Source organism: Pinus tabuliformis, chromosome 1_1, assembly GCF_031772625.1.
Source record: "Pinus tabuliformis cultivar Carrire ecotype Pingquan chromosome 1_1, CPIR1, whole genome shotgun sequence".
NCBI classification, from domain to species: domain Eukaryota; kingdom Viridiplantae; phylum Streptophyta; class Pinopsida; order Pinales; family Pinaceae; genus Pinus; species Pinus tabuliformis.
In genome coordinates, this window is record NC_142297.1 from 793,139,409 (window position 1) to 793,153,238 (window position 13,830).

The following is a 13,830-nucleotide window of genomic DNA, read 5'->3' on the forward strand; positions in this document are numbered from 1 at the left end:
ATAGGCTGATTGTGCAATGATGCATTCCCTATCGAAAAAAATCATAAAAATCCAAAGGTAGTTTTGATTCCAAGGTCAACTCCTTGGAGAATTAAGCATATAGTTATCGTCCAGCCTACTCTTCTCTAGTGGCAGAGACCCTCAAAAGGAGTGCACCCCACTTCCATCACGCCCATTCACATTCTTTTCATATAGAAATATTCCAATACAGATGCAAGAAAGCTGGAAATACACGCCCATTCACGTTCCTTTCATATTTAATTATTCCAATACTGATGCAAGAAACCCTGCGATAAGATTATTTCGCCCAAGAACAGGAAAGAGTTCGTAATCTTTTAGGGGGTGGAACTCACAAAATCTCAGAGCTGAATAGCTCCTGATAAGGCTATTTACTATTTCAATTTTGCAATATTTCTAGAATCTACAATTTAGTTAAGCATGCAATGGAATTAAGGATATGAATTGATAACCACATTCACAAAAAATCATTTATTTAAATTTACTTGTTTCTATATTATTATAGATCTATGAACTAAGTTCATTCAAATGTTTATTTCACCAGATCTTGCCAAGCCATGGCAATGGCAGAAGGGAAAAGGGTAGTCCAATTAGCTTTGCAAATGGACAAATTTGGTCGGCCTCCAGGAAATGAAGAGCATTACAGTCCATCAGTAAATGATAATTTCCGTTCATTCTTCTCTTTGGGTTCGTTCTTGTCTCTTCCAGCAAAGAGAAGGTATCGACGGTTGGGGAACGACGAGGCAGATGGTCAACAACCCAAAATAGCAGGCGGTTTGAAAACCATGCCTTTCATAATAGGTAAAATCTATAAATGGATTTAATCTCAAATCACCTTTCATGAATACATGAATACTTGGGGTGCAAGAGAACATGATGGTATACCTGATTACCAACTACAACATGAAGAAAGTGGCAGCTACGAGTATGTTGAATGCCTGGTCTGGAACGATGGGACTTGCAACATTGCCGACGCCTTTCTGGCAGACTCCTACGTCGGCCCATTTGGAATGATAACCATCCGTTGTTTTTCACATGTGTCGGTCTGTATCTTATCGTTCAGCCTTGAATTGAATGCTTCAATGGTTTTTCTTAATGGATCAGATCCGAAAAAAATATCGTCTGCGTTTTCATTATAATTCAATCTGCAGGAAATGTTTATTCTCACGCTCAAGGTTGTGATCCCGGGATTCTTGTCGTCTTCCTGCAATGCCATAGATAATAAGTTGAACAAATGCAAGGAAGAGGCTACCAACCTCTACGCAAGAGCCTCTGTGTAGCGGTGGCCTATCATCGTCTCGAAAAAAGTGGTATATCACTGGACGAGATTATAACGGATAATACCGGTCGTTTTTAATCTGATGGCAGATGTTTTAATCATGTAACACCAAAATCAACGTCTCACAAGTACAAGTACAGGTGGCATGGGAGGGATTTTTTTAATGAGGGAAATGCGTCTGACAAGTACAGGTGGCATGGAGGGAAACGCCTTATTGGGCTAATAAGTTATCTTAGTATCATCCAGCCAATATTACAACCATTAACACAATTGCATTTATAGATGTCTTTGATGTATATTTTAATAATGTAATACCAAAATCAACATCTCACAAGTACAGTGGCATGGGAAGGATTTCTTTTCAGAGAGAAGGCATGGAGGGAAACGCCTTATTGGGCTAATAAGTTATCTTAGTATCATTCAGCCCATATTACAACCATTAACACCATTAACGCAATTACATTTATAGATGTCTTTGATGTATATTTTAATAATGTAATACCAAAATCAACATCTCACAAGTACAGTGGCATGGGAAGGATTTCTTTTCAGAGAGAAACCCGTCTCACAAGTAGAGGTGCCATGGGAGGGAAACGCCTTATTGGGTAATAAGTTATCTTGGTATCATTCAGCCCATATTACTAGTACAATCACTAACACAATTACATTTACAGATGTTTTTGATGTATGTTTTAATCATGTAACACCAAAATCAGCGTCTCACAAGTACAGGTGGCATGGGAGGGATTTCTTTTCAGAAGGAAATGCCTTATGGGGTAATAAGTTATCTTAGTATCATTCAGTCCATATTACTAGTACAACCACTAACACAATTACATTTATAGATGTTTTTGATGTATAATATTTTATATTAATATCATAAAGCCATATTACTAGCAAAATCACACATTTATAAATGTTTTTGATATATAATATTTTATCTTAATATCATAAAGCCATATTACTAAATAGATGTGATTGATATATAATAAATTATTTTACTATCATTCTAGTCATATTACTAATATAACCACATTTATAAATGTGGTTGATATAAGCATCACACATTTATAAATGTGGTTGATATAAGCATCAACATTGTATAATAAGTTATCTTAGTATCATTCAACTAAAAAATAATCATATTTAAATTTAAATTTTCTAAATAAAGTTATTTCACTATCATTCAATTAAAAAACACTGATAAAAAAACAAATTTATTTTTAAATTTAAATTTAAATTCATATTTATTTTCAAAATTAAATTTATTTTCTAAATAAAATTATCTCAGCATCATTCAATTAAAAGAACATTCATTAAAAAAAAGAGCATATTTTTTTTAAATTCAAATTTCTTATATATAATTATATAAGATATTATTCAACTAAAAAGAATGGATAAAAAAAATAGTCATATCCAATATTTGTTTATTTAATTATAAATATTTTGTTTTTAATCAAAATTTCACATCTATCAAAGTTCAAGACATTGATAAATAAATAAATAAACCTGTTACTTTGATAAATAAATAAATAAAACTGACAAAATTTAACAGCGTCTTCCGTTCAAAAATAAAAATCGATATCAAATGAAGTAACCATGTAACATTTAAAAGTTTTATTTTATTACAAATAACTAATTTTTTTTGTCAAAATTTTGCATCAATCAATATTCAAGGCACTAGTGAATAAATAAATAAACTTGTTATAAGATTTCACAATCTCTTTCAAATTAAAATAAAAATTAAAATAAAAATAAAAATAAAAATTGATATCAAATACAAAAAAGGAAATAAAGAAAATCATTTTAATATTTACGAGGTTAAAGATAATTTATAGGATAAATTTCTTTTTCATCTACTTGATGTATTTGATCCTTTTTGTGTGAAGTCTCACAATAAATGCTCACAACTTTTCCCAAAGAACAAAAAATGCATACTGTTTCCTCCCACACTTTTTTTGGTATTTTCCAGCCCCTTGTTTCACAACGGAGTTGATGAGAATTAGTCCTTAACTGAGCAATAAGAATTTTGGCTCTCCAAGAGATATTGGTATTTATGTATGCTTTTGGTTGATGACTATGAGTAAGATTAAACACTTCAATATAATATTTTTTCTTTCTTTTTAGCTCCTTATGGCAAGTAGGTTTATGGAACTTATCCATAACAAAAGCTTTTATCTCTTGTTTATGGGACAGTGTTCAACCAAATATTCCATTTACTAAACCATTTGTTATTTTGTTGCATCCAAGTCTTTTTTTTTTTGCAAAATATGTAATTAAACACTGCCTAATGCCATCTATCATCTCCCATTTTCTCATTTTTCCTTAAATACCTTATGCCTCCACCATAGCAATTGCTTCAATAGGAGCAGCATAGCATAAGGAACTTCACTTTTAATATTGAATTTGTTTGTAATCAAACAATTCTGATTTTTCTCAATTTGTTTCCACTGCATGTCGGAGATGTACTGCTGACCCATAGTTCACAATCATAGAGAATCATCGGAATCACTAGAAGCCCAAAAACAGTTTGAGTGGTTTTCCAATCCCATAACTCTACTTCTCTACACCTATTTTGAAAAGCCTAAACTATTTTCCAATCCCCAAAATTCTTTTCTTTCTATAACCATCCCAATTTAGATTTTTGTTGAAACCAATTCCTAAATATTTGTAATGCATAACTTCTTCCATAAAATTACCACAAATTTTTTATTATCAATAATTATAGTGCTAGAATTTATGAATAACCATGACTTAGCAGCAAGTAAAGTTAGTTGCCTTGTTTTAAACCAAATGCAAAAATATTTACATTGATAATCATTTTTTAGAGTTCAAAAAAAGCAATACATTCAATATAAGAATATTATAAGTTTACATGGACTGCATAAAATTATTTGGATCCGGTTTAAATTCAAATTTCTTATTCAATTTCCCTATAAATGCTTATCTACAAAAAAAAAATATTTCTTTTTCAATTAAAAAACCATGATTAAAATAAAACAAAAAAAATAAAAACATATCCCATTTATGTTTTATTTAATTATAACTGAATTAATTTTTTTTATCAAAATTGCGCATCAATCAAAATCCAAGACATTGATAAATAAATAAATAAACCCATGACAAAATTTAACAACCTCTTCAGTTCAGAAATAAAAATCGATATCGCATGAAATATCATTTATAAAAAAATTATTTAATTACAAACCAATTAATTTTTTTGTCAAAATTTTGCATCAATCAAGATTCAAAAGATGAGTAAATAAATAAATAAACCTGTTATAGGATTTCAGGGCCTCTTCAGTTTAGAAATAAAAATCGATATCAAACACATAACCACAAAAATATTTTGATCAATAATTACACTGTCAGGTTTTATGAATAATCATGACTGGGTGGCAAGTAGGGTTAGTTGCCCCTTTTTTTATACCAAATGCATAAATATTTACATTGAGATTTACATTGAGAATCAGTTTTCATAGTTAAAAAAACAGATGCATTCAATATAAGAATATTATAGGCTTACATGGATTGGATAGTGCCGTTTTGAAGCCACAATGACAAGGGATCTTCATGCCAAGTCTGCTCAGTGATTCCGGAATAATAACATAAATGCTTTTGAACCTTCTCATATTGGCGTTGCAGGGAGAGCATATCATGCATTTTCTGTCGGAGCTACAGTTTCTAAATGGGTTACTTTTTCTTTATTTTAAAAATGAATTTATCTAAATAAAATAAAATAAATGACATTTGAATGTCTACGAGACTAAAAAATAATTTATGGGACTATCATTTCTTTGTTTTTAGCTTTCTGAAATTTAATCATTTTTTTTTTTATTCAAATTGATAATGAGCTGGCACAACCTTCCAACAATCCCTTTGCTGAAAAGACAATGCCAAGAAAAGGATGCTAACATATTCCCATAATTTTCTCAGATGTTTTTGAATGCATCACATTCCAAAACAAAATGATTTTCCGATTCCACTGCCCCATACATGCAAAATGTACACATCTGTTCTTCCCAAGCTTCTATAGGCATTTTCCATCGTCTTGTTTCACACCCAAGTTGATGCGAGTTGGTTCTTAATTGAGCAATAAGAACCTTTCTCCTCCACAGAATTTTAGCTCCAATGTACTCTTTTTGTTGGAGATCAGACGTAGGGTTTAATTCCTCAATTTAGTACTTCTTTTTTCTACCCAACTCTTTTCCCCATACCCGTTTACTAAATTTTTCCATAAAAAATTCTTTAGCTCTTTGCTATTTGTGGGACAGACATTAAGGTAGATATTCTATTTTTGCATATATGGGTAGTTTTGTCTCATCATGTTTTCTTTCATTGACTCATGCCTTCATTGAAGATAACATTAAGCCATCTACTACTCACATTTGCTAAATTCTTTTTAGATATCTTATGAGCAGCACCATGGCAATTTCTTTGATGGGAGTTGTCCTTGTTTCAATCAACATTATCTCATAAGGTACCGAACTTTTTATTTTGAACTTTTTCATGATCAAACGTTTTTGGATTTTCTCAATTTGTTTCCATTTTGAGATGGGGGAGCTGATAGCCCAAAATTCACATCCATATAGCATCACTTGACAAACTAGGAGTCCAAAAAACACTTTAATCGTTTTCCAATCCCATAACTCTATCTCTCTACATTTTTTTTGAAGAGCATATAATGCTTTCCACCCTCCTAGAATTCTCTTCATTTTGTAGTCCTCCCAATTAAGTTTGTTGTTGAAATCAATCCTGAGGTACTTGTAATCATTAACTTCTTCAAGAATGCTAATACGTTGGCTCTACTTCCTTTTATTAGAGAAAATCATTATTTTGGTCTTGCTAGTATTGACTTGCATCCTCACTACTCTACAAAAATGTTCAAGGGAATATAGGTGCATCTACGATCCATGGGCTGATTTAGAAATCAATACAATATCATCAACATATAAAAGAAGTTTTATCACAAACTCCCCCAACCGAACACTATCTCCACATTGCAGATTTATCCACTCTTCCTATTAATCAATGTATAAGCCAAAAAGAGTAGGGAATAGAGGGAAACCTTGCTTGACTCCAATGTCACTTCTAAGACTTTTTGAAATACCCGCTAAGGTTCTAATTTTGACTTTCACCTCTTCATAAAGGCTATGGACAATGCCTCTATAATGCAAAGGAATTCAATTTCTTCAATTCTACACCACAACTTATCTTTGAGGATTGTGTCAAATTCCTTTTTGAAGTCAACAAAGAAGCAGAATACTTCTTCTGTCCCCCCAAACTTTTCAATAATGTGTCTGAACGTGATACCATGATCCACTGTAAAATGCTTCAGCCCAAAACCCGCTTGTCCTTTTTCCCTCATTTCTTTTACTTCTTCCCACTTACTAATTCTATTTTCTAACATGTTATCGAAAAGCTTTGCAAATAAAGGATTGATCATAATGGTTCTATGATTGAAGGATTATTAATGTCCCCACTTTTGAAAAGGGGTATTGCTAGGCTAGTTGTCTAGTCTCTTGGGAATCCTTGTTGGATAATGTTGTTGAATATTTACTTGATGTGCGGTGCAAGGGCGTTCATTCCCCATTTTAGATACTCTATTTGAAGTTCAACCAACTCTTTTTTCTTTCTTGTTTTCAGCTTCTTAATTCGAATCTCCACCTCCTATAACATGAAGAGATTTGTAGTTGTGTTGATCATGGGGAAAGGCTCAACTTATGATTCTTTCTGATAGAGTTGTCTTGCATATTCAAACCATTGGTTGGCTGTAATATTATTTTCGATTTTCTTCTTCCTTGGTTGAAGTTCCTGCTAGAAAATATTTGGGTTATTCTTGCCTAGATATATTAACTCTTCTTGCCTTGTTTGTATGAACTCATCTTTTTTCCTTTCTAGTATATTCTTATATAATTTTACATTCATCTTCTCCTTGTCTATCTTTTTCAAGATTCTCCTTGCCATTTTGCATTCTTCATGAAACAAAGCATTTATAAGAAAACAAATTGATTATGAATTCCTATTTTTTGCTCTTTTGCACTTTTCAAGTACACTTTGAATTATATATGTTAACTCATGACTATCGAAGCTTTGGAAACCAATTTTCTCCCTCTGAATTAATCTCTCTAGCATTGTCTTGAAGATAGTACAATTTTCTTGTATTAGAAGAATTTTGCCCCGTGATAGTGATTGCCAAGAGAATTGAGTTTTCCTCCTATGTTGTCTTTCTTCTAACCATGATAACTTTATATAAATAGAGTTTGGTCTAATTTTAAGTCCCAAATATGCTCTCCAATCTTAACTTCGTCTATATTTTCTATTAAGCTTTGTTAACAAATCACATATTTGCTCTTTTGCACTTTTCAAGTGCACTTTGAATTATATATGTTAACTCATGACTATCGAAGCTTTGGAAACCAATTTTCTCCCTCTGAATTAATCTCTCTAGCATTGTCTTGAAGATAGTACAATTTTCTTGTATTAGAAGAATTTTGCCCCGTGATAGTGATTGCCAAGAGAATTGAGTTTTCCTCCTATGTTGTCTTTCTTCTAACCATGATAACTTTATATAAATAGAGTTTGGTCTAATTTTAAGTCCCAAATATGCTCTCCAATCTTAACTTCGTCTATATTTTCTATTAAGCTTTGTTAACAAATCACATAGTCAACGACACTTGCCCCATTGTATGTGTTGCAAGTGAAGTTCCCATATCTTTTCCATCTATCTAGACCATTGCAAATAATTAAGTTGAAAGCACCACACAATGTAAACAACTCCTCTCCAAAATGATTGCTAACTTTGTCATCTTCTGAACATCTCACCCATTGGCCATTCTCCCCTTTAGTGAGCCAAATAGGATTGTGACCCAATGAAGCACTCCAATAGCTCAATTCAAAACTCATAATCAACCCAACTAAACACATGGTGAAATAAATTATTTTTAAATTAAATACGATATTTTTTGATTTGAAACTGAAAACTATTCAAATAATTTTCATAGCATTCGTTGAATGATGTATTAAATGAACAATATTCTCTTGAAATCAAATCTTGTCCACTCATTTATTTAAAAATCAAAATTCCTTAAGCCCAATTCCAATATAGACCATGGCTACAACGCAATAATATTTGTTGATGTATATAAGACTATTAGAAGATAGGAAGGCCATAGATAAGTTCTTTCTATATTAATAACGAATGAATACACATTTTTAATAATACAATTAGACAATAAGAAAGCCATGCCTAAGTTCCTTAGAGGCTAATATTGTATAAACGTGAATGTATATACATTGGAATATTTCAATTAGGATAAGAATGAACCAATATACATTGGAACATGACAATTAGGCTAAGAATGAATAAATATAAATTGGAATATTACAATTCTAGAAAGTAAAGAGGGTCGCAATGTTGTGATCTTCATTCCAATTCTAAAAAGTAAAGAGGGATGCAATGTTATAACATAAGAATCGATAGTACACCACTAAAAAAACGGGGTTGAGAGAATGGAGGTCGAGGCTAAGAATGAATATACATCGGAATATTGCAAACTATTTAAAAAATAAAGAGAGTGTTGATGTTGTAACCTAAACCCTGATAATGGGTGATATTATGGAGTTGGGTTATATTTTTTTAGCGAGAGAGAGTATATTTAGGTGGAAAAAAAATGGTTTAATTAAGCGATTTAAGCGTTCTATTGAGTCTTTTTTAAGCATTCAATTGAGATCTTAAAGCGCTAAAAAAATAGCTCAATGGAGAGTTAAAAACAAAATTTCGATCAAAATTTAGGGCTTAATCGAACCATTTTTTCTTGTTCCAATGGTTTGCATTTGCACACACTAGACATTTTAGAGGTTGACCAAGAGTGTTTGAATAGCTAAACTGAGTATTGGAGCTCAATTGAGAAATTGAAGCATGGAGCATTCCAACCAATATCGCCAACAACCCCGCCAAAGTTCTAGAGGCTCAAACGAAAGTAGGTTTTCTTTTTTGTCCTTTTTTTAGCAAAATTAAACAAATTATTTTGAAAAACAAAAAAAGAACTTACCATACAAAAACCATGAAAACTACAAAAACATTAAAAAAAACCCTTCAAAACAACTTAAAAAACCACAAAAAAACATATAAAACCCCTTCAAAACAACTTAGAAAACCACAAAACAACCTAAAAAACTATTTGAACATAAAAAAAAAAAACTATAATTTAGGTTTTAATTTTTTTCTTACTTACAATGTTTTGTTTATTAAATGTATATTTTTTAATTTATTGAACCAAGAAACTCATTCTACAGCCCAATACGAGGGGATGTGTAAGTTTGTCATTGTGTTCACGTACTATATATAGAAAAATAATATGGACTATAATTTAAAAAAAATGAATATATTATAAAGTAATTAAAAGTAAACAAAAAAGTCCGCATGGGGTAGCTCAAGTGGCAATGGTCGTGGAAATGAAGTCTCACCGAACCAGAGATCTTGGGTTCGATTCTTGTGCTACCCTCCCTGGAAATGGGGTGAATAACGGACATGTAAAAATGAGATTGTATAGAATAGCAATTGAGGATCGTGTGTAGGCAATGGTGAAATTCAATTCGATTGATATTAAATTAATCGAGTTATTCATAGTTTACCTGGACAGAATTGCATAGAATAGCAAGTGAGGATCGTGTGTAGGCAAATAGTAAGAATCACGTGCATGTAGAAAGAAAATAATTGGTAGATAATTATTAATTTGGAAAATACATATTTTTTGAATTTATTTCTCTCTTTAATGCAACACCGAAAATGGGCAAACACCGAAAATGGGCCAATTAAATTAGGAAGAATAGATGTCTAAATTTGTTATATTATTTTTAATTACTAAATTATTTAACATGAGGGGAAAAAATAATAGAATGCATTACTAACTAATATATATATATATAAAAGATATACATATTTTTTGAATTTATTTCTCTCTTTAATGCAACACCGAAAATGGGCAAACACCGAAAATGGGCCAATTAAATTAGGAAGAATAGATGTCTAAATTTGTTATATTATTTTTAATTACTAAATTATTTAACATGAGGGGAAAAAATAATAGAATGCATTACTAACTAATATATATATATATAAAAGATATACATTATTGAATTTTTTATTTTGTATTGAATTAGAATCAAAATTTGAATTTAAATTTGGTAATTATGATCTAAATGGTATACTTTTCAAAAATATTTCAATAGGAAATTTAAATAAACTATTTAAGATCTATGTTAACTAATTTACATTTCAATAAGAAATTTAAACAAATGATTTAAAATTTATGTTAATTAATTTGGGTCGATAAAATGTATATTTGTATATGTTATGTAAAATATTTTAATGTCAATTATGTATACATTGTATATTATTTAAAATTTTTTTATATTTATATCATGAAAAAATAAGTTTTTATGGTTAAGCTGTTTATTTGGTCATATATATACTTATCTAGCATTCAAAAATACAATTTAAACAATGAAAAATTACACATTGTATTTTTGCAGTTTAAAAAAGTTTGCATGTGAAAAAACTTGATCCCTCTGGGCTCATGTTAAATGCGTGAATGTATGACGGTTTCTAATTATTTTGCGTTTTAAAATTTTTCTTTAAAAATTTTGAGAAATACATTTTCATTTTTTTTTTAATTTAAAATAAATTTTAATTTCTAACAAATTTGATGGAAATATACCAAAAAAATTTAAAACAAAAACAACCAAATTAAACATAATGAATATGTATAATGAACATATTGGCTCATAATAAACTTTCTATTTATAAAATAAGAAATTTTATTTTATTTCATTATTTTAAATTTAAATTAATTTATATTTTAATATATATATATTTTTAATAATAAATATAATACGATTCATTTTAAAAGTAAAATATTAACTTTTAAAATAGAAATTATATATATATATATATAACAAAACATTTAACTTAATCATATATAATATTTAACTATATATAATTATAACCTAACATAATTATGTTTAACTATTATTTAGTTATACCATCTCATAACTATATATTATAGTTTTATATATAAAATATAACATAACATAGTTTTATATATAAATAATGGCATGGCTTGTTATGTTACAATATAACTATATCTATAGTTAATAACATAGTTATATAATTATATATATTTAGATATTATAAATTAGTTATAAACATATATTATAATTTTATATATTTTTTATAATTTTATATATTGTTTATAATATAATATAAGTCTATAACGATTTTGCTTGTAATATAAAATTATTTAACTTAATATAACATAGAACTTTATCATTATTTAATATGTATAACATAAAGTTATTTAACAAAAAAACACACATATATAATTTAATATGTATAACATAAAGTTATTTAACAAAAAAACACACACACATATAGCATGTAACATAATTATAACTATTTCATAACTATGTAATTATATAATTATTTAAATATAACTATATATAATTGAATTTAGGTATTTTGTGATCCATATCATATGTATGGGGTTCATCATTAGAACAAAATGACTCTTATATATATATATAGTTTATAACATAGCATAATTCTATAATTATTTAACATAGCATATTTTGTTATTTAACATTAACAAGATAATTCATAACATAATTATATAACTAGATATATAATTTAACTAACATATATATATATATATATATATATACACACACAAAAAAGCTCTCAACAATATAATTATAAATATAACTATATATATTTAATTATTATTAAATTATGGTATCACATAATTATATATTATAGTTATATATATATTGTTTATAAAATAAGATAGTTCTATAACTATTTAACATAACATAACTATAATTAGATAATTCATAGCATAATTATATAACTAGATATATAATTTAACTATTATAACTATAACGTTATATATATAAAACTTAATTGTATACTATTTATCATAACATAAAATTATTTGACATAATACACATATATTTAAGTTCATATTTTAACAATGCATCATTGATAGATACATTAAATCCATCATGAAAAGTGTATTTGCCAGTGAATAAAAGTATTCAGACTTTTTTCTAATTTGCATTATATTGTTTCATTATTTAGTGTTGTACAAGAAACATTGTCTTCATGTGCTTGCACCTAGTATATGTCATGTATCAAAGTCAAACATTAAAAGCTTAAAGTCTATTGGAGTATTTGGTTAGCATGAAATTTTATTAATTTTGTAAATAGATTTATTTCAAAATTTTACATATTTATGTGCTATGAATAAAATGCATTATTTAGAAATGGGAAAAAATGTGAAGGTAGATTTGATCACTTCTTTCGATTGTGTTTACATGGAATTCAATATTTTGGTTGATAAATTATCAAAAAATGGTCTTAAAAGTTTAGAACTTTAGGCCACATGATTATGCTTGAGTTTAGAAATGGATTTTTTGTTAACATCCTTTCTAAGTCAACATTTTTTATTGGATTACTTTATATGTATTATATGTAATATGCAAATGCATCCCATATATGCACCCCAACTGCAAGCCATCGCAGTGTGAGGGGATATGTTATACGTGGTCGGGCTCGTGATAGATCATGTAGCCCACCGAAAGTGCATTTTCCACTCATAAATCCTGCCTCTGATGCCAGTTGGAGTATCTGAGGTAGTGTTCATGTCTCTGTTGATGATCATGCTACCTCTAGTGGATCTTATTCACCTATTTCAGGTACACCTCCTGCATTTTTAAATCATCTTTAAACTTTATGTGTTTATGTCTTGAAATTGTCTTTAATTTTTAAATTGTCTTCAACTGATATGTTTGAATTTAATGTATATATTTTTATGGTTCTAATTTGTTAACTATATATGTTAAATTATGTTTATGGCAAGCCCTCAGTAGGTCGAAGTTGAGGATCAGAGTGCAACATTGATTCCTCTGTGGGAAGATCCTACAACTCATATCACATTGGAGGATGTTGTGTCCTATCATACGTGGATCACACAAGAGATATGTAACATCTCTGCTAATTTATTCCCTTTCTCTCCCATCATATATCCCTTCCTTCCCCCCTCTATCTATATCAATATCTCCTTTCATCTCTCCTTGTTTGTCAATCTATCTCACCCCCCAGACGCACACGCTCTCTCTCTTCATATCTATTGTAACGAACTAAATTTATATAAAAATAAACACAAATAATGTAAAAAACAACAAATAAGATTAATGATTAATTAGTTAGTAATTAATGAAAATGCATGTCTCTAAACGACATAATTGTTCACGAAATGGTACTTACCTGGCTATATATACAGGACCCTCATTCTCATTTGTATCATCCTACATTCATTTTTTTATTCAATATACAATTTACAATTACTATCCTACAATGGATGTCTCTGTCTACAAAGTATTTTAAATATTTTTGTTGCGTATATGACTTTTGGTCGTTACATTGGTATTAGAGTTGTTCGATTCTCTAGACACTTAACCGCTGAAGAGAA